Source organism: Schistocerca cancellata, chromosome 1 (genome assembly GCF_023864275.1).
Source record: "Schistocerca cancellata isolate TAMUIC-IGC-003103 chromosome 1, iqSchCanc2.1, whole genome shotgun sequence".
Lineage (NCBI taxonomy): Eukaryota > Metazoa > Arthropoda > Insecta > Orthoptera > Acrididae > Schistocerca > Schistocerca cancellata.
The window spans coordinates 406867991-406894844 of record NC_064626.1 but is presented as its reverse complement, the minus strand read 5'-3'; positions in this window follow the sequence as shown (position 1 = coordinate 406894844).

The window sequence follows — 26854 nt, the reverse complement described above, 5'->3', positions numbered from 1 at the left end:
GCGTATTGTATCACAGCCGTCCACAATACGAACACGAGGAGTCTCTACATTTGGTACCGGGGTTGGGTAGACAAGAGCTTTCAAATGCCCCCATAAATGGAAGTCAAGAGGTTTGAGGTCAGGAGAGCGTGGAGGCCATGGAATTGGTCCGCCTCTACCAATCCATCGGTCACCGAATCTGTTGTTGAGAAGCGTACGAAAACTTCGACTGAAATGTGCAGGAGCTCCATCGTGCATGAACCACATGTTGTGTCGTACTTGTAAAGGCACATGTTCTAGCAGCACAGGTAGAGTATACCGTATGAAATCATGATAACGTGCTCCATTGAGCGTAGGTGGAAGAAACTAAAATGAGCTCTAACATGGAAATTAAGCGTTTCCGGACACATGTCCCCATAACATCTTTTCTTTATTTGTGTGTGAGGAATGTTTCCTGGAAGTTTGGCTGTACCTTTTTGTAACACCCTGTATAAGAAGGTTAAAAGAACAGACCCCCAAAATTACAGACCAATATCCCTAATATCGCTCTGCTGCGGAGTCCTTGAACACATTCTCAGTTCGAATATAATAAATTTCCTCGAGAGCGAGAATCTTATGTCCACAAAACAGCACCGTTTTGGAAACCATCGCATTTCTCACACAATATACTGCGAATTGTGAATGAAGGGCAACAGTCAGATTCCATATTTCTAGATTTCCATGCAGCGTTTGACAGGGTGCTCAAGTGCATGCTGTTAAAGAAGGTACGAGCATATGGAGTAGATTCACAGAAACCTGAGTGTTTCGAAGACTTCATATGTTATAAAACCCAGTAAGTTGTCCTTGACGGCGACTGTTCATCAGAGACAATGGTATCGGCAGAAGTGTCTAAGGGTTTATAGGGAAAGACTAGACTGTTTTTTCCTCCTTCAGAAATTACGTTGGTTGTATGTGATAAAACTGTGTTATACCTCGTGTAAGAAAGACAAACATTAGGCAGGTTCCTAAAGAAACAATGCGAATAAGTAGTCTTCCGGCCTCTTATATTGACCCCTGCTCTTCTCGGCTCGTCGAAAAGTGATATAGATTTCCAGAAGGCTTGAGTGTACAGAGCAGTAACCCACAGTCGTAAAAATTGTATCTGTTTGATACCACGGACAGTAGAGGAAAGGTGAATGGCACATGATTGCCACAGTCTCCTTTCGCAACCTAGCGAGTCAGTCATAGCCGATCATTCTGTCTGCCAGGACATACTGCGATTATTCTGCCACACAAAATGGGCTTGAGTTATTATACTTGGGTGCATAGTACAGAATGTTAATACAACCACGTGAAACTGTCAGAAATATTTTCTTTGAGATATTATTTAACTATTGCTTCACATTGGACTTTATGTCGTCAAATCATGGATCCTTCAAGTGAATTTTCGCGCTTCGTGTTTTTGTGGTAGTTTCGTAGTGATAACACCTTGTTTCATCACATGTGAAGACTTTTTTCAAACAAGAATTGTAGAAGTTTCAAGTCGATACAAGTAGACACGTCGTTCCATTGTCGTTTGTGATCGAACAACGTTGACACACTGCGGCCCCACGTCCACTACTTAACATTGCCTGCTCACAACTGACTGATCAGATGCACATCGGTTGTTTACAGTTGTTACTTCAAGTTTTCACGATAGTTACTGCCCAGAGTTGCTCATGCACTACGAAAAAAAAACAGTTTCGAAACTTTTTGGGCACACGAATAATGTTTTGGCACAGGATCTAATGATAACCGGTGGGTTCTGCTCGTTTCTAATGGTTCAAATGGCTCTGAGCACTATGGGACTTAACATCTGAGGTCATCAGTCCCCTAGAACTTGGAACTACTTAAACCTAACTAACCTAAGGACATGACACACATCCATGCCCGAGGCAGGATTCGAACCTGCGACCGTAGCAGTCCCGCGGATCCGTACTGAAGCGCCTAGAACCGCACGGCCACCGCCGCCGGCTTGCTCGTTTCTGTAATATCTTCAGAAAGACAGAATTTACATCTAATGACACGTCTAATGACCATTACTGTATTTACTTCGAGTACTGTAATTTCACCTGGTCGGCCCTCAGTTTGATAGAGGACGTGGATGTATTATCACAGTTACGCGTGTCACAGACGGAGAAACATTCGACAGTGGCAGCAGAACCTGACAGGGGACGGTCATACAGCGGTAACCAATGGTAACCTACGAGCTTGCACCATTGCGACAGTTTTTGGCATAGACATAGCGACTATAACTCTGAAGTCTAAAATTCACCAGAAGATGGCTGGAGGGTCGATAGCTGAAATGTTGTGGCTTCATGTCGTCTTCCGGCTGCAGTCCCGACACGTCAAAGAATTGTATGAACGATTGGAGTCTGTTCTTTCCGACATGTCGGAAAGAACAGATACCACGCGGAAACCGCAGCTGTGATACATTATATGTAAACTGAAGGTAGAGGTTTGGGGGGGGGGGGAGAAAGGGAAGGAGTTATAGATTTCAGCTGCATCGGAACATTACGTGGGATCAGTAGCGACGAATGAAAATTTGTGCCTGACCGGGAGCCGAAGGCGGGATTTCACGTTTACTATGCAATTGCGTTAACCACTGCGCCACCCGGTCTGTATCACAAGAGCTCGACTACCTCGGCGTGCCTCTCGACCCACCCACATTCCCACCTTGCGCTACTGACAGAAATCTCTATCCGTGTCCTCCATGCTCGCTAATCAGGCATTTCCACAAGAGATTTATATTTTTGCACAAGTACTTTACTTTAATGCAATGTAAACGATCTTACGTATAATTTACTGTCATCAGAATGTTACGATACACCGAAGTATTTTATTTATTTATGGCACGTTTGAAACATGACGTAGGAAATGATTTTCGAATGTTTATTCTAACGTTTATTATTAGCAGTGATTGGTGGTTTGGAGCATACAGTTCACATACATGTATGCATTTCTAACAGCTTACGCTCTCTTTCATCTGGCAGAGCAGTGGACAAGCGTCTCAAAATTGCTTGCAATATCTTGTTTATTACTCCAATGATCTTGTTACAAACATGTACTTGCCCTGTATATTTTAATTTCAGGCACGGAATCTCCTTCTTAATTTCTGGTCCATGCCCAACGCTTTCTTTCTTCCTTTATTTTTACATTCTCTTTCGAATACATGCACAAAACGCATTGCATTTAAGCTTCACACTTCAGCAATGTCGTAAGCTTTACCCAGATGAGTAGTGACCGTAAGACCACTACAAATATATTATCGGTGATGAGAAAACGGATGCGAAGTGAAGAGTGTGGACTCATATAGTCGCATGCAGAGTGGTTCCTCACAAGCAGTTCGGCGGTACGCATTTCTTCCGTTCCGGATGATTCAGTGTCGCATCAAGCCAGAGATATGTAGTGTTACCCTGAATGTTACTGTAATAAGAATATGTTAGAGCGTCCTTTCAGCTACTGTAGCTCTTCCAAGTCACTTACAAATTCATAGAATAACTTCCAATAGTTGTCAACTCAATGTCATTGGCGCACTCGATGACAGCCTCTTAAGGGGCTCCGGAAAGGCTCAAAATCATGAAAAGTTCAATTTTTACTTTTTTGCGTTTTCTGAATCTGCAGGCTATTACCTTTTAATAGATATATAATTTATTCAATTCCGAAGACTACAACTATTTTTAAATTTTTTTTGAAATGTGTTCTACATGGGCGTGACCCACTGTGGCGCTGTTAAACTGCTGTCAAATGGAGTTATTATTAACGTCCGTGTTCATCAGGTACATTTTAGTGATGTGAGATAAAGTATGTGTTGTGGCTAACCTATTTTCAGAGACTTAGCAGCACCTGAACTGTTGAAAAAGTGTATTCACGGAAAAACTCAAAACCCCAATGAAAGTGTAAATAGTGTTATATGGTCGAGAATCCCCAAGACTGTATTTGTTGGAATAGAAACACTTCACTTTGGTGTGTATGATGCTGTTGCGACTTTCAATGATGGCAACATTGTAAGGTGCAAGGTATTTAGAAATATGGGAATGAAGATAGGTTCTAACATGTTACGAGCGATGCTTGCTTTAGACAAGGAACGCCTTCGGGCTGCAGACAGGGCTGTAAAGAGTCTAGAAATACAAGCAAGAGTAAACAGGAGGAGGAACAAGAGGAAGCTGGAGCAGGAGTTTGCAGAGGATGAAGATAATCCATCCTATGGACCTGGAATGCACTAAAAAATTAATCCAATCTTTGTCGCTCGATTCCCAAAACTTTTATTTTCTCATACTAATTACATGTTTTCTAAGGATCTTCCAAACATATTTGTTTCAAACTTTCAGTAATGTTACACAGTACCTTCTGCATAATTTAACACAGCCTTTTTCGAAAAAACTGTATATTTTTGAATATATAAATTAAAAATTGCAAAAAAATGTTGTGAATTTTCATTACAATTGAAAAAAAAATCATCTTTAATAACTGAACTAAAATTTTGTAAAATCCCTGTGTTAAGTTGTAGCCCATATTCCAATAAATAATCTGTAAAAAGTTCAACTTCCTACCTCAAATACTTTGTGAGGAAAGATGTAATTTATAAGCGTTATTTTAACATTGCAAGTATAGGGCGTTCCGGAGCCCCTTAAAGAATTTTATAACTTCATCTGACTGCCTTTTCTTTTCGTAGGAGTTGAAACCACGACTGATTAGCTACCGAAATCAAAACTAAGTCACATATGAAGCTGTATTATCTACCGAAGCGGTTTCTTAAATTGATCTAGTAGCTTCTGTCAGTTTCTTTCTGTCAGCTTTCAGATTTTTCCGATTCCTTAAATTCAGGACAGTTTTCAGATACTGTTCAACCAGTCCGTTTATTTTTACGCAAGATGAGTCTTGTGTCACTACTTCCATGGCTACTACAGCGCTTGTTCAAACCAAACTTTGCCTCGGAAATTATGCAGTCGGGTACACCGATTATAAGGTAAAATATTGACTCGCGGCGTGGTGACCTGTGGCGCGTTGGCCCGTGCGTCGCGCTAGAAGATACACTGGGATCGGCGTTAGTGCTGCACTCTCTGTACGTCCAGTGCCTTCACGAGGTTCTGGTCTTGCATGTTACGGTCGTTCATAGAGATATTACTTCACTGAATATTTTCTTAATGAATTTCTTCACATTCTCCACATCAGACTTGTCACTACAGTACAACATTCTTATTTCTAGAGGAATGGACTGTATTGGCCATCATGACGGTGAACCGAGTCATTTTTCCTTTATGCTGTACATTTTCTGCTGTGTGCGAGCAGGGAGCCATTGTACTGTAGCATTGACCCATAGCCACCTTACGAATAGGGATATCTCGGAATTGGTGCTATCGATAACATTCTTATTGACTGCTGAAGTAGATATATGAAACTAGTTCTCAGGTCATAATCTCAATTCAGTAGCTTGAATAAATTATTTGAACAATAACAGGTGAGAATATGGGAACTACTATCAAAGTAGAAGCCTGCAGGTCATGGACCTGACTGATGGTCAATCGTATGTGGCAGTACTATTTTAACACATTTTTCTTAATTCTTAATTTCATTGTGAATCGCTGAAGACCAATACTGATACATATGCATCGATACATATGCGTCTATCTAGGACTTCGTCTTCCCTCACGGCTCTTCGACTGTATCAAAGTTTACAATTTTGTAAATGGGTCTCCAACTCAAAGACAAAAAAGGAACTTGAGGGTCTTGCGATTACTAGAGAGATAGTTCATAATAATCACCTAAAATACGATTTCTTTGATTATGGATATCCACCGGTACCCACATAAAAATCATTGTGTCCAACCGTTGAGATGAAAAATTATATAAACACAGATCTAAAAATTATGGTCCAACTGAAATTAACCAGTCCTCGCGTTACAGATTCAGAACGGACAACTGATCTGGCACTTTGCGTTGGCGCAAAAGTTTTCACATCTCAAGCACCCCATCAGCTGATCGAATAAGTAGCAGGTAACGATTTGTTTCATTGGAAGAATTAAAACGCAACTCATTTCTGTTTCCATTGTAGTAAGACCATATGATGCGACGCGAAAATGTGTTATATCGTCGTTCTTTTTGTACTCAGTAGCTTAAATGCAGTGCGTTTTATGCATGTATTCGAAAGAGAATGAAAATAAAGGAGGAAAGAAAGAATAGGCCATGGAGCAGAAATTAAAAATGTGATTCCATTCCCGAAATTAAAATATATATATAGGGGAAGTGCATCTTTGTAACGAAATCATTGGAGTAATAAACAAGATACTGCAAGCAGGCAAATAAATTTTAAGACGCTTATCCAATGCACTGCCAGATGAAAGAGAGTGTAAACTGTTAGAAATGGATACATTACAATCACTGTGCACGGTATGTTGCAAACCACCAATCACTGCTAATGATAACAATTCGAAAATCACTTTCTACGTCAAACGTACCAAATACAATTTATATACTTCGGTGTATCGTAATATGCTGATGAGAGAAAATTATACGTAAGATCGTTTATATTGCATAAGAGTGAATTACTTATACAAAAATATAAATCTTCTTAGTACAGTACTATTCTCATAACCTTATGTCGTTCACAATATAATTCAGTGCAGCAAATAGTTGGAAAGGACTTCCTTGACATTATCTGAACGGCAAACGAGACGAGAAGAGTATGGTAGCTGCATCTTGACATTGGGACCAAGAATTAGATGAAGGATAAATCTTATCCGTAAGACAGAGTGCAGCGCTTAATGCGTATTTCTGAGAAAGAATAAGCAAGTACAATGAATACAATACGAAAACTGTCTGTGTCGTCTAGATGGAAAGCAGACTGATAAATTTTGAGGAGCAAAGTACCAGTGAACACAGACTAAAAATTATAACATGGTAACCCTTACTGGGTTCTTATTTTGGTGTTCTTATGAAGGAATGTCATAAGCAATTGCATGTCTATTCTTACACACGCTAAACACCAAAACCAACGGTAAATGTAAAACATGTAAACATACTTAGATACTGTTCTTCAGTAGCGTCTCCATAGAGGGTTGTAGAGTTGGTTAAATTCACCTCGCATAAATACAGTACGAGAGAAGTTGTTATACCTACACTTAGATGTGTCTCCTGGAAAGCTACCCTCTTCATGGGAGAAGGTTTTTGCGTTTCACTCCCTCCCTTAAAATTAGTGATTATATACAAATTGACCCCAGAGAAAAACATGTAGACTCATTCAGTTTGGCCACTTTGCGGTGCCAATCTAGAAAGTTTTGTTTCTTGATCTCATTCGACCTTTATTTCAATGTTCCTTGGCACAATACCATAAACTCATTGTCTTTTCTTAATTATTTTCACATGTCTTTACATATACACTTCGCTTCGATAAAATAACTGTTACATCACATTACTAAGTGCAATGGTCACTTATGAGAGGCCAATTCAGTAATATTGGCATTGTTGTAAAAAAAGCATAAAAATAAGTCGATCGCAACATGGAAAGTTGTGGTCGTTATTATGAAATTCTAGTTTTCGTTTCACTGTGGCCTAATCGCCGCTGGTACATATATTCATACATCGCTAATATTAACAATGTTGAATTAAAAAGTACATTCCTAAATTTCCAAAAGAAAGAGTTTAAATCTTGATCATTGGAAAAATTTCGTATAAATCATTTAATGATATCAAAAATCCATGGAATGATAGAGCCAAGGGGCCACTTGATAGCCGAAGAGCCTAATTTTAGTGACAAGACTACAACTAATTCGTTTAAGAGATCACATTATACACAGTTGATAATGTAGTGAAAAGTATAAATCGTTCAGAAAAATAGTTGCGATGTATGAATGAGGTATCCGTTTAGACAGAACAGCTGTCGCTGAGCAGACCGACGGTAATCCTCATAATTGTCTTCCATTTGTTTCAACTGTGAATATCGAGGAACGTTTCAGGGCATTCAGAATTTAACTCATAGGGCAAAGAAATCTTATTTGCAATCATAAATTCCAATTTATGAAGGACCTGTTGATGGACACAAACTTAAATGCTTAATACCTTCAGAAATAGTACTACAGTAAACGTATATGAACATTTTGTTAGATAAAGATATCTATATCTATCTATCTATCTATCTATATATATATATATATATATATATATATATATATGAACATTTTTTAGATAAAGTGTGTATATATATATATACATATATAACGTTTACTGTAGTATTATTTCTGAAGACCTTAAGTTTGTTTCCATAACAGGTCCTTCATAAATTGGAATTTATGACTGCAAATAAGATTTCTATGCCCTATGAGTTAAATTATATATATCAGACCCACTCAAATGTGACAAATGACCATGTAACATGGAGATATTGAATACTTACAAGCCAAAAATACAGCAGAAAGTGTAATGAACACACTGCAACGTATGCTAAAGTTAGGAGCGAATGATGACCTGGACGATGCATAAAGACAACAATTTCATGAGGCACATTGGTATCTTTCAAAGTAATTACCTCTGCTGAAATTACCGTAAATAGGTAGGGTATGTTTATACAATTACATCTTTGTATATACTGTTATTTCATGTAGGCTCCTCATTTTGTAACAGATTTTCAATATCCGTTTGAATACAATTATTTTAAATTAGTCTTTTGACTGTTTTGTTGTGCCACGCGTTCCTCCCTTGTGATAGTAACACTTAAACACAAAGACCTAAAATATTTTTATACAAATTTAGAACGCTGTTTTCCCGTACAATTTCTAGCCACTGCGGCTCCCACCTCATGTCACGGAAATTTCTCCGTGACATCGTAACAGACGCCGTATTCGCCTGTCCTTTCTTCTAGCTAGATTTTTCCACATACTTCCTTTCCACGCCAATACTGAGGAGAATCCATCTGCTTAGCTCAGTGATCAGCGCGACTGAGTGCCATGTAACGGGCCCGAATTCGATTCCTAATGGGGTCGGAGACTGGAGGGTGTGTTGTTCCGATCATCATTTCATCATTATCAACACGCAAGTCGTCCTGTGTGGCGTCAAGTAAAAAGATCTGCAAATCAGCGGCCGAACATACCCAGGTGGGGTCACCCGGGTGTCATTTTTCACTGAGGAGAACCTCCACAAGTTCCTACGTTACCAGCCCTTTTTGATTTACAGCATCCTTCAGTAACACCACACTAAGATTTAGATTCTCTTCTTCTTTGATTTTCTCGTTGTCTATGATCCTGATCTATACAGTGCTGAGTTCCAGACGTGCTATCTCTTAAATATATTTCTAAACTGAAGGTCTGTTTGATACTAGTAGAAATTTCTTGTCATGTTATGCTCTCTCTTCTTGTGCTAATCCGCACCTTATCTCCTCGTTTCTTTAAGCGTTTTTTGCTTTCATAGTTGTAGAATTCCTTCACTTCTTTGATACGTGGTCCTCAGTTATGTTGACAATCTCATCAGCAACTATTATCTTTGACATACTGTCAACTAGAATTTTAATCCCACTTCAGAACGTATGATTTAATTCGTTCATTGCTTCCTCGATATATAGGTTCAGCAACAGACGAGAAAAATCTGCATCCCTGCTCTACGCCTTTTCTGTTATACTTGAAACCTGTATTCCAAATGCTCAAAACATCTTGAACCATTTTACGTCGTCAGACGCTATTCTTGGTCCATAAATCCTCTGAGATGGCCTAGATCCGTTCTGTCTTCTCCCATATCAAGCGTAACTTCAGAACTGCATCAATGAAGCATTCACCTGTTCTAGATCCGAGCTGATAGTCGTCTACTAGAAACTAAGACTTCTTTTCCATTCTTTTCTGTATTACTCAAGGCAACAATTTCAAAGCATGATCTGTCCTCCGGACTGTAAGATAGTTTTCGCATTCATGTTCTGTTGCCTTTTTCCTTAGTGGTGTGGAAGATATTCTTGCGGAAATCCGATATCTGGCGACATAGGGATGTGATATTTTTAGATAAAGCTACAAGGCTGAATAAAGTTTCACTAAATGATACTCACTGTTTCAGTGAATAATTATCCGTCACATGTTTAGAGCTCCAAAAAGCTATTCGGTTTAGCTCAAGGAGTCGCATCTCGCTGAATGGACTAAGATATTTCTATTGAGCGTTAAATTTCGTAACGACGTTCTCCCATCTCAAATACCAAACATTTGTATCGCTGTTGTCTTATACGTAAGTTGTGAGACATGATGGCACACTTAACTTGTTCGCAACGGTGGTATTGTTTACCCTTAACCGCATATGATGGCTAAATTATTGATATCGTTCACTATAGAACGCACAGCATCAGTGAAATATGAATTCTATGTTACAACCACAACTCATTACTTACTGAATTTTGGTATGCTGGCTACTTCTGATCATTCTATGAATTAGAGCTGAAACTCTAAATATCCAGGACTTACATTTCACAGATAAATGAAATAATCCTCTTCCCCCCGGGAGGCAGAATTTTTCGATTTTCTTTTCCTATTTAGAAGCCGAAGAATGGTACCTCACTGTAGGCCATTGCTCTACGGTGTTTGCCTGTTTTCTGCCTGTTCTTGTTCCCATCCACTGATTACATAATTTGTTAACACTAATATGTCTATATAATACTTCGTACTCTTAAGTCTTTGGCCTGTTGCACCTGTAGATGCATTTACTTCAAGAACGAATTTGTACGGTTCTCAAGGATGAAGGACACAGCAGTGCATTGTATTTCTTAGACAGACACTCCTCTTTAGCCACATCAGCACACATGTTACTTCTTCCGTGACAATAATTACAAAACTGATAATTAAATCATCTTCAGCTGAACACAAGAGAAAATTAACTTTTCAAACAAATTCAAATATGACAAATGATACGCGTAGCACAGAGGCGCTAAGTAATTACATGTCGGAATTTCTGTTGAAACTTTTTGTCAAGACACTACAACATATACAAAAATATGGATATTTTTGAGCAAGCGATAAATTCAAAGATACTGTGACTGCTGATGAGAATTATGGTGTAGGATTCTCATACGCATTTAAAGAGATTCAAACCAGTATTTTGCCTCGTTAATGATTCTTTTAATGGCTACTAAAGGCCTTTGTGTTCAGGTGGATAGTGATAGATCACACATATTTTAAATGTTAGTTGCCCACACATCAGATACTTAGATTTGAAAACTTTTTTGGTTAGAGGAAATCGTTGAGGATCACTTTATTCTTCACGTTATTTCTTGCACTGTCTATTTACTTTTAATGAAAATCACTTATGACTAGTAACTGCCGTTAACCACTTTTCTCGTGCATAGAAACTGCCTGGGTTCCACGACAATTTTCTCAGAAGCAACGACGACGCCATACGTAGTTTTAGATCAAACGTAAATGTCTACATTTTGCCGAAAGGTTGCTAGTGAATATCAGTCACTCCAGAAATAGTCATCAGAACAACATCTCCACTCGCAAGTGTGAAAGCGTTCGTCTGTTGTAACTATGAAATCAGAAGTGAGAATCTGGAAACAGGAGCACCGGCCGATATCAAGTTGAATATAAAAAAGATAGGGACATAACCTACCTACCCTCTCACAAACTGATTAGCTCTTAGTTTAATGTCCGCTTGCTTAGCTGAGTACGACGGCACGGTAGCTCAGCGTGTTCGGTCAGAGAGCTGGTTGGCCTCTGTAATAAAAAACTGAGTGAAAGGATCAACAACGAACTTGAACGGATGTCATGTAACGTCCACCACGACCAAACACAACGATAAACATCAAACAAAATGCAAAAAAAGAAAGTGTGGTAATGTGTTTGCCTTCCATGCTGCGGGCCCGGGTACGAGTCCCGTCAGGGTTGGAAATTTTCTCTGCTCGTGGACTGGGTGTTGTGCTATCAGCATCGCCAATACCCAAGTCGCCCAATGTGGCATCACCTTAGTATCGTTTATCTTTTGTTACTTTAAAATAGGAGTGTAATTTTTAACAGTAGTCTTTGTCCAGCTGTAAAATTTATTTTCAATATTGGCTGGTGTCTGTTCTCGTAGATGAATAATTGTCTCAGAATTTTTGGGAGCACTCAGATGGACATAGTGAATATTTTGTCTCGTGCACTGTCGCCTGATGCTTTCCATATCCATAATAGGGCCGCCTCACTTACAGGATGTAACAGTTATTATAGCTGTCCTTGGACAGCAAGTTTCGATTGTGTTGGACGATTTTAATATGATTGCAGAATGAATTTTTCACTCTCCAGCCGAGTGCACGCTGATTTGAAACTTCCTGCCCGATCAGCACAGTGTGTGAGACGGGGACTCGAAGCTGAGATCTTTGCCTTTTGCTGGCCCCTCACGGGACTTCTTTCGCCACGGTTTCTTCTCCGGATCGTTAATTGTGTTTGGATAGCTAAACCGGTAGGGCACTTTACCGAGAAAGACGGAAGTCTAGGTCTGATTCTAGGTCTGGTACACAATTTTTAATCTGCCAAGAAGTTTCAGTATCCATTGCACCAGAATTCTTCATTGCAAGGAGTTGTAGTACTTCTTCAGAAGTCTGCAACGTCCGAGTATTTTAGGGGTTTTCCCGTGCTGAAAACTGGCCATGAAGTACAGTACAAGAGTTAGAACATAATGACCAATAAATCGCAGTTTTATGTGTGCATTTTCCTGTCATTTCCAGTAAAAGCTTCCGTGTTGTATAATTATTTTACGTATCGAAATCACTTATCTGAGTATCCACTATTTGTATTCGAGATGATATTCACGCTAGAAAGTAAAGCGTTTCGAAAACACAGGGAAGCCTACGTTCTTATAACACTCACATTTGGTTACATAGTTAAATAACCGTAGCAATGAACTGTCATAGATTTCAATATTCGTATTATTTTGTTTATATAGTGTGAAATACATTGTAGAAAGGAAACTATATATTCTACGACGACAGAACATCTCATTGTATCTCTCGCCTCCTTGTTGGAGAAATTCTCTAGGGCAATTTCACACACTTAGCCTTAAGCTACGCTCTCTACCATTTTTTCAGAACCACTCAAAACATCAAGTGCGCGTGGTTCATCGGTACTACTTAGAACTCAACGCCAGTGAGAAGAAACATTCTTTACAAAAACTTCATTTGTTTGTAGGTGGCACAAAAAATATTTATTTAATTAGGGAACTTGAGAAGAAGTACTCAGAATAATAAGTAGTTAACAGTTCACGTTTATATTCAGGTATTTGTGAGCGTGATTGTTGAAATGTCAATGGTGTGTCAAGTAGGAAAAGTAAAAGAAATTCTTTATTTACATTTCTCGGAAAAGTAGTAATGTACATATACGAGTATCTCCACATAATTTACGCTCTTTTCGTTAAACAAACAACACTTCCTAATCTACGAAATGTGAAAAGTGAAGTAGTGCTTTGCACTAGCGTGATATCTTCAGTATTCGATGTGCTCTGACAAAATAAATTCTGCCCGATAGGCCATTTTCACTAATCAAGCAGTCAAAAAGACATCTTTCAAAGGTTCTATATCAACAATTTAGTGATCACAGAAGCCATTTATAGGAATAGCACGATTGTTTCGAATGTACTTGCATTTATAATGGGCAATTATATCAAAATTACTTCGAAGTTTACTAGCGCAGAATACTCTAATTTACCATAAATGCTGACGTCTCTAGGGCGTAGAGCAAGTAATGTTCCAGCAACCACACTGAACCGCAGGAACAATAGCAGTCTTATTGTTTAGTAAATGAGTAACACTGGGAGAGAGCCTTCGTTATTACTGGTGTGAGAAGCTACATATTTGAAACAACTTTGTTCGATCACAAAACAAGTCAGTGTTGTAACGTACTAGCAAAATATTTGTTTTTCGTAATCTTAGCATACCTTTTCGAACTATCACGCTTGTCTACAGTGTTAGGAGAGTATTTTATTGTAACTTTACATTAATTAAAACGTAAGAAACAAATAAAGTATTACAACAGACAGAGAGCCGTCAAGAACTTCGATAAATTCTAATTATTTCCATTCTACAAATACAGTTTATGTTGTGTTGCAGTCTTCTCTTGGAAAACTCTTTACTTGCCGCGAGGAAGGACCAATAATTACTAGTTTCGCTCAGTTAAATGACCGTCTTCAGGTCATACAATAGAAAGCAGAGTCTACATCTGTTATTCTATTGTGTGATCTGAAGATACCCATTTAACTGGTCGAAACTAGTAAACTAGTAATAGTTGTATCCTTCCTTGACACCTTGGTAAATAAAAAGTTTTCGAAAAGAAGAGTGTATCACTGTATTTAAATATCGCCACCTGCAACACTGACAATGTCGGGTAATTATAGCTTTATGTTGTTTGTGGTACTGTTTATGTGCAGTATATAATTTTTTGTCTATTTCGATTCTAATGTATGACAATAGATGGTTGAACTTGTGTTCACAATGCAAGGTCCTTAGCTAGGGTTTCATCATGTACTTTTCGATAAACATAATAACATATTTAATAATTCCCAAGGACATTGCCTGTTTGTTGATTATTTAGATGTAAAGAGTATATAATTTTAGAGATGGGATAACTCCTGCTCGAAGTACCCGACGACTGTAACAAATGTGTGTAAGAAATATTCATTAAAATAACGTTCAGTAACAATTAGAATACAAAACGGTAGGAGTTTCTTGACAAAAATGAAGAGAAATTTTATTATATAAGACAATCACTTGCAGTTTATTTTCAGTATATTTTGTTTTCTTTGACCGAAGAAATTCTACAGAGGAAGTATTTCTTAAATCTGATAACAGTGGAGCAGTTAAGTTCCTATCACTCAAACGCTAGTTATCATGGGAATTAATATTTCTCTTTGTGCCTCATTGTTGGCGAATTGTTAACTGGAAAACAATTTCGCTCTGTTTCGTGGTTCCAGGGATATTTATCGTCCGTGTGGTAATGATGTCTAAATTATGTCCTCTACACGCATTGGTACTAGGGGAACGGTTAGCGCACTTTCCTTTCTTATCTATCTTCTTGACGCGAAAACCGAAAATAAAGATATCTGGAAACATCCCAAACGTAAATTTTGTATTACGAGCACAGAGTTACATACGTTATAAAACGTGTGATACTAGCGCGGCCTACTGAAGTGAAGGATAAACATGTTACATATATCTCAATATCATTCCAAAACGTTATGTAAGTTCCACAAAAATATTTTGTTCACCGTGGAATGCGGGAAGATTTTGGAGTAATGGCACCCACCAAAGATAGCGGACAGCATCAAACAACAAAGAATGAGGTACACGTTGACCTAACGACGTGTCGTTATTGATTGTGCGCTTAGAATGACGAAGTAAACTGTAACAGGCTATGAAAAATAAATATTTGTCATAAAATGATCTTTCACAGATCGCTGGCAGTGCACGATTGCGATATACGAGTACAAGACACGCAGGTCTGATTTCAGTACAACGATTCAGAAGTCAGTAGAGGTAAACACCTGTGGTAATAGCGCTTTCCAAGTCACATCCAGAGACAGACATGGGATCAAACGGTACGCCGCACAGGTCTTGGGTTGGGTTGTTTGTGGCAGGAGACCGGACAGCGAGGTCATCGCTCTCATCGGATTAGGGAAGGACGGGGAAGGAAGTGGGTCGTGCCCTTTCAAAGGAACCATCCCGGAATTTGCTGGAGCGATTTAGGAAAATCACGGAAAATCTAAATCAGGATGGCCGACGCGGGATTGAACCGTCGTTCTCCGAATGCGAGTCTAGTGTGCTAGCCACTGCGCCACCTCGCTCGGTCGCACAGGTCTTCATCAGCAATTAAATCTCGAACAAATGTAATAATGGGGACAAATAAGAACATGACCTGGACAGAAGATGTGTACTACTAAAAACAGTAAGGACATCAAGCAGAGATACCTCTCCTCATTAAATGGAGAGCTCTTCACACATACAAAGAAAGCCGAAGCCGATGCAGTTGATGCAGTTGGTTCTCACGAATTACAACTACAAGCAAATGAGAGGAGCAGCAAAAATGTTGAAAAATCCTTTCTGCCCCGACAACGAAATATCTTTGTTCGATATTCTTATCTGTTGTCATAGAAACATTTTTATTTGACGTACTGTAATTCTCGGACTTATGACAGCTGAAGTCTGCTCTGCTCCATATATTTCGTTGAAGAGGTAAACTTGAATAGTGACACGTTTACGTCCATCACATCGTTTTCCTTATCTTTCAGACTCGCTAGCGAAGCCGTGGACTAATTAATTATATCTGTATTTGGCCTCAGGTAAAATCTAGGATACGGTATTATCAACTTCAATGTCTTGCATCATTATGTATTCAATAAAGATTCCTTTGTCGTAATTTGTGAGTCTGGCCTTCACCAGTCATCATCGAGGTACAGCGATGATAAGAAGCTCTCCTCATGGATTGGTGTCGGGCAGGCATGACATGCCAGGAGAAATACACATCACGACGTAGGACAACAGTCTACCACCGAAACGTCATGTTGTATTATCACTTACCTCAGATTCGGCAGAATGCTGTACCCTAGCATGAGCAAAATATATCCATTACCCAAAGTAAACGACTTTTTTGGTCGCATTTAGTCATTGGCTACCGATGCGGATGTATTGGACAAGATCTGTTTCAATTTCTACAAGGTGGAAACGAGTTTGAGAAATCATGGCACAGACAATCAAATAACCGAAACGGCGTCAAATGACTATAATGAAAAGTTTTTTGTTTGATTCATTTTTATGTACTATGACGAAGAACAAATTTTATTAAATGAATCCCTTGGGGGTTACAACCACAAAGCCACGCGTGACCGCTGCTCAACACCATTCCCGTCCATTTTCGCTATACATGAGGTCTGCTATAGACTCCGTCTGTCCAGGGAGGTCTAAGTAAAGTGAGCCTCGCGAAAACAAAGTAAATACACTCACTTTAAACGTAAACAAAGGGAGGTTAGACCAATCGTGATGAAGCATGACAATCCACTACATTGTAAACAGCAGACTTGTTACAATTTTAATCGCCTCAGCGATGTAGCCATACGGTACGTGTTTTGACTACAGCACGCACTGTTTTATACTGCCAGGCGGGAAAAGACACAATAACACTACTCCAAACATTCTCTGTCCCAGTATTTCTGAGCAAAGATTAAGATATCGTAGACGATATTTATTGTATTTGCTCTCGAAGCACGTCGCACGTTACTGAAATACTCACAGTTTAAGTTTTCCCTGTGAATGATGCAAAGTCAGGCCAGCAATCGGCAATGGCTTAGGTAGACAGCACATGTCGAACAACTCACTGCATTGACTACGTATAGTTATAAAGTAATAGGTCTGTAGATATGTTAGAATTTTAAAGTGTTTTCCCTGGGACATATCGTTCCAGAATTACATTAAAAATAGTTTTACGTGATCGATTGACCAAGTCATACAATATAACAGGTGTTAAAACAATCGAAATATAAAATAGAATTAAAAGTGCAGGAGTCCGTTGTAGTTGAATTTATTTAAGTCGATTAGAAAGTCACACGATGGGTTTCGCAACTTTCAAATTGCATCTGCTGGTGTATATAAATGTCGTATGGTATGCGGAGCTATTACAGAATGCGTGACGTAACAGTTGGCGTGGCTAGCCAGTTCTCAGCCTTTTTAGCTTGATAAAAGCGATCATCAATGATGAATGTTCAATGTGTATTAAAATTATGAACTGTCATCATATTACGAACTAAAATGTGTTCCTGTGGGCCTATTCTAGTCGCTAACGTGATGACAATTCACGATTTTAACATAGACTGGATATTTATCGTTGATGATGGTTCTTATCAACTGAAGAAGACTGTGAACTTTGCCTAACCACGTGACCTGTTACTTTGCGGCATCCTGTAATACCTCAGTTACCTTACGATATAGCATTATGTACACCAGTAGATGCAACATAAAAGTTGCGAAACCGGTGGTGTGACTTTATAACTGACTTTAATAAATCCAGATACGGCGGACCATCGCACTTTCCATTCAGTTTTTTATTTTGATTGTTTCAACACACACACACACACACACACACACACACACACACACACACATATATATATATATATATATATATATATATATATATATATATATATATAACAACTCCTGTTGTATTGTATGAACTGGTCAATCAATTATGTGCAATTACTTTAGCCATGGCTGCCCTAGTTTTAAAATTATCTGTAAAAATAATTCCCATTTCCCGATTCCGTCGCAAATATTCTGAAGGTTTCCCTTGGCTGTAAGGTAAATGCTGCAACTCCAAAATTGCCTCCATATAGTACCATCTACCACACAGCCAGATCGCATGGTATTTGTTTGAAAAACCCCTAAGTCTCTGATGGGTCATTATTTGAACATCCTGCTGTAGCTTTAGTATTAAAGAACAAACCAAATGTTCTTTCGTAATATATATTGCACTAAAATACGTTTCTTGTCCACATGATACACCGCTAGAATGGAATAAGGTATGGAATCGGAAGGGAAATATATGTATCGAGGTATGCCTCTTACAGACTTTTATTATGCGAGATGGAAGTTAACGTGGTGGCGGTAGTCCATCATTATCGAAATTATTGCAGCCGAGCGGGAGCATTTCCGCTATCGCGAACGCGCGGGTTTGGTCCCTCCGTTAGGCGAGGTGTCAGGGACGCGCTGTCACCGCCACTTATCGCTGTAGCGTATTCCAGGAAACGGCGGCGTGCATTATGCAGCCAGCCAGGGGTGCCCGCAAGGTAGATGGCCGGGTGCGAGCCGCGCCGGTGTCTTCGGCGGCGCGTACCGTGGCGTACAGGGCGGTACGGCGCGGCTGTAGAGACTCGGTAAATAATGTAGAGCGCCGCGTTCTGACCGGCCTGGATATTTTTGTGGAACCGGGCGCCTGGCAATGCGAGGCCGCCGCGGCCTGAGCGCCGCTCTGCGCATGCGCCACCGTTGGGTCTGCAGACAATGCACACCTGCGCTCACGAAAGCGTTCCTCGCACCAGATAATATTTTCGGAAAAAGCTGTAACACGAAATGAATTTCTTGAATCTCTCGCCTACGTTGGACGTAATGCACGCGTCGGTGGTGCAGCTCAACTCTGCCTGTTTAATGTCGACCACCAGAGCGGCGCCTGCTCGCTCGGTTTCCATGACGACGAGTTTCATTATAACTGCTGCCTGTAAACGCTGTTAGACATGATTTTTTTCATTGTAAATGGCTTTATATAATTTCGAATTTTACTTTTTGGGGAAAGGTTCTTGTTACATTGATCTGTGCCTTTCGTAGGCAAAAATTTGAGAACTACGAAACGGGAAAGAGGCAACCAAATTTTATATCTTGTCCGTGTGTCTTGATAATTCTATAAAGAAGGACTATCACAGTTGTGAAATGAGAGTTTTGCTGACGATATCGCGCGGCAAATATCCGCTGCAGTTGTCGACAAAATTCTTCCTGTACAAAGAAGCTGCGACTGTAATGCATAGTAAAATATTTGCCAGTTAATTAATCGTAAGATCCAGTTTAGGTCGGCGAAGCACTTATTAGTTTCATTTCATTTTTTTTTTGTAAGCTAACTTATTTATTTATTATATCTGTTCCAGATGAGTGCAGACCACCCAAAAATTCAAGCGAATCACAAATTTTTAACTCTTATAACGAGACAAGATGACAACGATGATGGCTATTAGGGAGCTAAACATTATGGTGTTCAGTGACCATACTAAAATGTGTAAAGGAGTGGGGTTAAAAAGTTTTCTGCAGTTGTAAGTATAAGAATGGCTTTCTCATACGTAATTATTCAAAGAACACACACTCTACATATAGGGATTTTACATATTGCTCTCCTAGACATGATGATCGAAGAGGAGGTTTCTCGCTGCCATTCTATGATCTGTTACGATCATTAAAATGTGTATATGTATCGTGCGGACGACTACAATGAGTACTTACTGTGTGGAGTTTTGATTATTGTACGTTGTTTGGATTGATACGTAGAAAAATTGTAACTTCATAGCAGATGATTGTGAGCACATTTCCAAATTTCATAAGACGTTGCGGAGAACTTGGAATTTAACAGAAGGCAATACACTACGTCTAATCACCAGGAAATTAATGCGATCGTTACTCTACCTTTTGTAACGAAACGCTTGTGATAAAAGCTTCTTTCAACGGCGAACTTTCTGCCACTAGTAAGTAAGCCTGATCTATTCCTTCTTCAGATTTATGATTCTCAGTTTATCTTATGTAATGACACTGCCTTCTTTTCTCCAGTGATAGTATTTTTGTACCCACATTTATGAACCTTCAGAGACCCATGATGCACAGCTCAGACACTGTAGAAACATAGTTTTTCACCTCTGCTTTTTATGTCGTTTGAAGTAACCATTCATGAATACCTTGGCACGTGATCCACCAATCTCCTAGTAACAGTTTTATAGTTTTCAATGGCCGTTGGTCCTTACCTATTTCATCTCATATCTCTTTAAATATTGAAGGACATATTTTATTGTCAACATCGTGTTATAGTAACACAACTCAGAGCTTGTATTTCTTTCTTCTACAGCGTGCAATTATCCACGTATTATTTCCATCTCATGTGTTGCTCCAGACGCCTTCTTAGATTCTAATCCTTCATACCAATCTAGCTGATACCAGTCCAGTTCTATATTCTAGAAATTCTCTTTTGCTTTCTTGCACAGTTCTGCCTCTAATGTTTACCATCATTAGGGCATCTCGATTTTAATACATTTACAGCAAGAGAAACGTGATACATTTTCAGTATTTCCTTTAGTACCGAATCTCGGATTAAGACGTAAAGAAAACTGGACGAGGTTTTTCACACAGATCGTCCTAAAACAACTGTCTTGTGGGGAGAGAAGCAGATTTAATTGTGATATGAAGTGACGAGCCAAATAGATATTCAATGAAATGTCTTGTTCTACGATGAGATTCGATAAAATTAACTGATATGATATGTTACAGTACCTGACTCAGCCTATGTAAATAATCAAGAAATCATTTGCTAGGAACTTAAATATAAAATGCTGAAGTGCTGTAGGTTATTAACAGTTATGTTTGTGGAGTGAAGAGATACTATTGTTAGTTTAGTTTTTTTCGTCTTATTAAATCTCCTCAGTAGCTTTATTCTATTTCTTTGTCCATGCATATTTCTTATGTATAATATTAATTAATGTCGATAGCAAAATTCTGAGTTTTCTCCGTATAGTTCAGCACAAGTCGGACTATGGTATAGGCATCCTCTACAAACAGCCTTGGGCAGGATAGTACTGATGAAGAAAACTTTTGTAGATCCTTACGGCAGGCAATCCAACTTACACCAATCGCTCACTGGCTGGATAATGTAAGCTGGGTTGCCTATCTTAAAGTGTAGGAAATATTTTGTTTTATAAAGTTTAAATCTATTCTAAGAGTAGTGTATGCCTACATATAGATAAATTTTAAATCATTTGACATAATTCTCTATTTGCCAGTTTCCTCTCCCGTTCAGAGCGGGACAGAGTGGAACAGAGATTGCCCACTTGACGCTGGCGCTTCTGTGGTCGCAGATACAAGTGTAGACCCACACTACACACAACCTGGAGCAACACTTCTCACGATGCAGTGTCTCTATGGTCACTGTTAGCATTCGAACCCATCAGATGGGTAGTATTCAACATGATTAAATGGCGACTGGCTTTTACTTTCAACATTTGTATTATACCAATCCTCACTGCAAGATCATACTAATTTTCAGAAGCCAGTGGCTTGTGTCTATTTAAGTTGCTACTAGCATATTTATTAAAGATCGCCGAGAGTGAAAATGTACAATACACGTCTTCATTATAACTAACTAAATAGGTTAGCATAGTTGAAGCAACGAGGGAACCAAAGAAACTGTCGTCCACAAGTAGCGATACGTTGTTTTTTGACGTAAAAGGAATTATAAACTCTTAGTAAAGAATCAAATTATTTCGAACTGGGATTGTATTCTGATGTGATGTAACTTAATAATTCGTCTTATTGTTGAAGGAGTTTTCTAAAGAGATATGTGCCATAGCTTCATATACTGTCCTTTTCCATTTCATTTTAACTACAATCACGTAAATACGTCCCCTCCTCCACTTCCTTCTCCGATCCATTTGACTGTTTTCTTGCCTGTTACAGTCGTTCCTAGCATGCTTCTCTCTTTTCTCTGCTGGGCAGCCTCAATATTTGAATCCATTTTGCATCTAAATCAGTGAACCTTTGCAATAAGTGAAAACTGGCAATGTAGGCTGATTATAAACTTACCATTTAATCAAATGCTTTTGAAGTCCCTGTCCACTCTAACAAAACGCATTTCTTCATTTTATTTCTTTTTTTTGTCCATCATGCTATTTCACCAACTGTCCATGACGTAAAGACTAATCAGTGGGACCTATGACTTTACGATTGTTAATTTAGTTCTGATGTATTAGTTACACATTATGTTAAACTTATTCTATTTCATTCTTACGGCCACTTTCAAACTCAGTCCTTTCAATTACCCCAGTTATTATTAAAGTTGTCTTCAACGGAATTACATACTAGAATGCATTAGCAAATTTGATATTTTTTATACACGTTCTGTGTATTTCCTTTTTCCAAATATAGCTCTGCTGAGAATAACTTTGTTGGCATTGCATTTCATTACCAAAACTTTTCTTTCAACTGAGAATTTTCATGTTATCTGTATTGAAGCCACTGTAAATTTAAATCACGATATTAGTATGGAGCCGGGAGCGGTTCTAGGCACTACAGACTGGAACCGCGCGGACGCTACGGTCGCAGGTTCGAATTCTGCCTCGGGCATGGATGTGTGTGATGTCCTTAGGTTAGCTAGTTTTAGTAGTTCTAAGTTCTAGAGGACTGATGACCTCAGATGTTAAGTTCCATAGTACTCAGAATAATTTCTTTACTGGTATGGAGACACTGAAGCACGATTTGTCTAAATATCTGATTTATTTAATTTAAAAACTCATTTATCCGGAAGACATGATTCCGTTATCAGGTTTTTAGAGGTATTTTGCACAGTCAAAAATAATAAGCAAGCAGCAAAAAGACAAACTTTTGACACTGTCTTTTATGTATGTCGCACTATACAGGATAGTATTATATATTTGACAATTCTCGTTAGCTACTTGCTTATTATTTTGGATGTTTAAGAACTCGATACTCGATCATATCTTTCCGAAAAAAATATTGTGTTCTTCAATTCAATAATTCAATCGTATAGACAACTGGTGCATATTATCTGTACTGAGAATTGTCGGTAACTTGTAGGACGCTAATGGAAGCTGTGGGAATGATGTATATTTTCTTTTGTTTACTACCCTAATTGTTCAAAGTTTTAACGTAAGTGGAATAGAAGCCTTGTCTCACAAGGGATGCTATTACAGTTTTTAAAATTAACTTGAAAGATTTCTCATAAACTATGAACTGTGGCAAATGAGATAGTACAATTCATTTGTTATCTCTGTTCGTGACATATAAATGGAAAATATGAACTATATCTGGTTACGGAACCTACTTGTTCCTTTTTCTAATTCAAATTTAATGTTCTTTCTACGAGATTGTGAGTACTTTTAGTAACCTTGTATATTACAGAGAGGAAGAGGGATGGTTTATACAATATAATGTATGTGTACTTTCCTGTGAAGTGGAACCTTGACCAGCAACAAAAAATTTCTGACACATAGATAAACAAATTTTACATCTAGACTGAAATCGCATCTTCTGTTCAACACCTTATGTGCTACAGATTACACTTTTGTTAGAATTAAGAATGTTCACTAATAGCACGTTTTCCATCAATATAAACAGTTTCTACTCTCTTTGGTTAATGTAAGAATGGCCATTAATAACAATTATATGTTTGTATTATTTGAAGTTTTATGGTACTGACACCACTGTAGTATTTAGTAAAATGTAGTCGTAGACATAAATACCTCATGTTTATGTAGCCTATGAACTGAAATATTCCATGTCATATCAGTAGAAATCTGACGGAGAATCTGTGGATCAAGGCTTTCACTTACTCTTATTTCTGTATTGTGACGTAATTTTAACAATGGACAGACATATTATTTCCAATGTGTTCTGACATTTTCGATGCAGCATTCGAATTGTGTTTATAGATAACCAGCAGGTAACTTGAACAGCTCTCAATCGCATACAGTATTATTGTTCTTTAAGAAGCCGTGCGTGCTAGTTTCCTAGGGCTACAACAGTGTGTACAGGGGCTAATGCCGTTTCGCATCTTTGTATGCTTCTTGAAACCTCAGTCACCTCTTCGTATTTGAACGTCTTCCTAATTTTGGAATCTCACAAATGCCGTCGGTTACTTAGAAATATACTTCGTTTGTTCTTTAAATAAGCATAGCAGTTGATATTCTTCACTTTAAATGTCTACAGAAACTGTTGCATACTTGGAAGGAAAGGTGGACGTCAGTCGCTGACAAATGGAAAACCAGTAAAAATATATTAAACTGAAAATTACTTCACAGGTAAATCATGTTAAATTGCAACTCTTCTCCTCACCTGTTCTCATGTATCAACTCGACATTAAAATGTTATTCATATGGCAGATAAACCAGAAAAGAGCTTCGATACAATGTGGACAGATCATAAACGATTCGATAACATAACCAAAGAAGAAGAACGGAGAAGTGAGAGCTGCATTTATGACTCAGTTGTCAAAACACTCTTTAAAAACACGACCACCGTACAAAATTTAGGTTGTCTACAAAATATTGTAAAAAATACCAGTACGTTGAGGAGGAGGAGGAGGAGATTAGTGTTTAACGTCCCGTCGACAACGAGGTCATTAGAGACGGAGCGCAAGCTCGGGTGAGGGAAGGATGTGGAAGGAAATCGGCCGTGCCCTTTCAAAGGAACCATCCCGGCATTTGCCTGAAGCGATTTAGGGAAATCACGGAAAACCTAAATCAGGATGGCCGGAGACGGGATTGAACCGTCGTCCTCCCGAATGCGAGTCCAGTGTGCTAACCACTGCGCCACCTCGCTCGGTATACGTTGAGGAGGTAGGCTTTTAAGATAGATATGTGGTTTAGCTTGTTCTCTTATTCCATAATTATTTCATGTAGATACAGTTATAGCAGCAGCATAAATGTATGTGAAGACTGAAATAATAACAGGGAGGCAAGACAAACGCGTAACAGAACTGGGGTTTGTGCAGCTGAAGCGGTTTCAGGAAACTATTTGTAACCTTTGTTAATATTTCTAACGCTACTTATTACACATTGACCTGCTACAACCGTAATATACCTTTCCTGAAAGTCTAACAGAAAATGTTCCTACCCATAGTTCGTTGGCGTATAGCCGCATCTAAATCACGGGATATAGTCAGAATTTACACTATATAAACTGCCAAGTAATTTACAAACTAATAAATATTTTTTTCAAGCTGAACATGGTCTTCGTTTTAGCCAAGTACGATTAACTTATTTATTTACCTTTTAAAACTGGCGTTTGATAAATTTCAAATTGTACATCTCTGAGTTTCAGCAAGCACACGCAGTCAACTAAAGGGATGCTTGAGAATAGGAAAAATCCGAGCACAGACTTCATTTCATCAACAAAATTTCATGGTGGCGGAGGAGCAGTCCATCTAGATAATGGTGACACAATATCAAAGTACGGAAATGCATGCTCGACCCCTCCGCTGAAGCAGGTACGTAAATAGGCATATAGGACGTAAGTCATGAGGACCCAGATTCTGTAGTGTAGTGCTTGAATCACACTTGAATCGTACCGGGGATTGAGGCATAAAAGTAAATGTAAGCCACTGAGGACTATAACTTTCAGTGGAAAAATGGCTTGAGAGATTGTGGAATAGGATGATTCTAATCTTCTTTTTTTCTCGCTTGGCTGACTATGTATCGGTAGCATTCGATTTTATGATTGCGAAGTGTGGAAAGTAGTCTAGAGTAGACAAGTACGTGAAACGGTAATGAATAGATACAGAGCGTCTTGTTGTACTCGGTAGAATACTAAAGCTTAGGCTACGGAAGGTGACACAAGATTAAAAAGTATGGAAATTTATTTGTGGTAGTAGTAGTAGTAGTAGTAGTAGTACTAGCAGCAGCAGATGAAGAAGTAACTATGATTCTGAAAGATTGGTTAACTGCCATTTAAATTCCTACATTGCATATTGGCCATTAAACGTTGAACCATCAGTCAAATACTCCGCCAAGGAGGACGCACTGTTTGCGTTATACAGGCGTAGGGGGCATAAATTTATTAGTCGGGGACCAATGCGCCACTGATTTAGATGACAAAAAAATTTATTCGTATTTGAAGTTTCACCCCGGTTTGTAGAATGTTCCTTCACTTTTGGGGCATGCACCATTACTCCCTTTGCGAAAGCCCGGCAGAGTAGTTTCGAGCCTTCGCAGTACCCACAAGATATGCAGCCAAAATGTAGAAAGAGCTAAAAGTGTCCGAGCGGCGTGATCGAAATACGACGGTATACGAATTAATATGTTTTCTTATCATCTCCATTTAACGTTATGTTCTATAGAATTACTTATTTATTACCTTCTCGAAATCTGCCTTTTTGTGTGTGTAAAGCAGGTCGTATAACATGTTTAATATATGGAAAACCATTTATACAATATATTTCTTGTGCTCAGTACCAATAATACTCAGGCTTTGATTTTGTACAATATAACTTAACAGGAAACATACAGCAAGGGAACATTATTTAATTATCAATAACCTGAAATGAAAATAAGGGGAAAATATTTATTAACAGAAACAACTGAAAAAAGTAATAAGTTGATTTTAAAATACTAATTTGTATGG